The sequence below is a fragment of the Buceros rhinoceros genome, unplaced genomic scaffold (genome assembly GCF_000710305.1).
Source record: "Buceros rhinoceros silvestris isolate BGI_N320 unplaced genomic scaffold, ASM71030v1 scaffold42174, whole genome shotgun sequence".
Classification (NCBI taxonomy): Eukaryota; Metazoa; Chordata; class Aves; order Bucerotiformes; family Bucerotidae; genus Buceros; species Buceros rhinoceros.
The window spans coordinates 10042-10528 of NW_010411021.1; the positions used below are offsets into that span (position 1 = coordinate 10042).

The 487-nt window shown below is 61.6% G+C and overlaps 1 protein-coding gene across 1 annotated transcript in view; it reads right to left on the bottom strand.

Moving 5' to 3' along the window:
• The window catches only part of PDX1 (pancreatic and duodenal homeobox 1), a gene marked incomplete at its 5' end in the record, with an annotated part of 1458 nt that overhangs the window by 289 nt on the left and 682 nt on the right, over nt 1–487 (bottom strand). The gene's annotated exons all lie outside the window — the stretch shown is intronic.

Here is a 487-nt window from a genome sequence, read left to right on the forward strand (position 1 = left end):
GTCTGGCCACCTGGGCCGGTCATAGGGAGCCGGTCATCGGGGGAGACAAATCCTGCCCGCAGGACACGGACTTTTTTTGTTTTTTTCTTTTTTTTTCCCCAAAGGCAAAAGAAAACGAAACAAACCAGGTTCCAGTTTCCAAAGGAATGAGTAATAGTTCTGGGAAAGTCCTCGGGAGAGCCAATGCCCCGGGGCCTCTGGAAAGGACGGGGACGGCAGGTGTCAGCCCCGGGAAGGTCTGGGATGTTCGGCTCCGCGTCCGCGCTTGTGCAGCGCCGGGTACAGCGTGCCCTGGGCTCGGACTAGGCAGCGGTCCACGGTAAAGCTGCGTGTTCTCGCTTCTCCTCCGGTTTCCAGACCGCTCCGTGCACCCAGGGTTGCACACACCGTCGGTGACCGCCTGAGACCTGCCTTACCCGAGGGAAGCTGCTCCACAGGGCCCGCAGCTGCGCTGGGGTGCCTGGGGAGAGTGGGCTCCAGCTCGCCG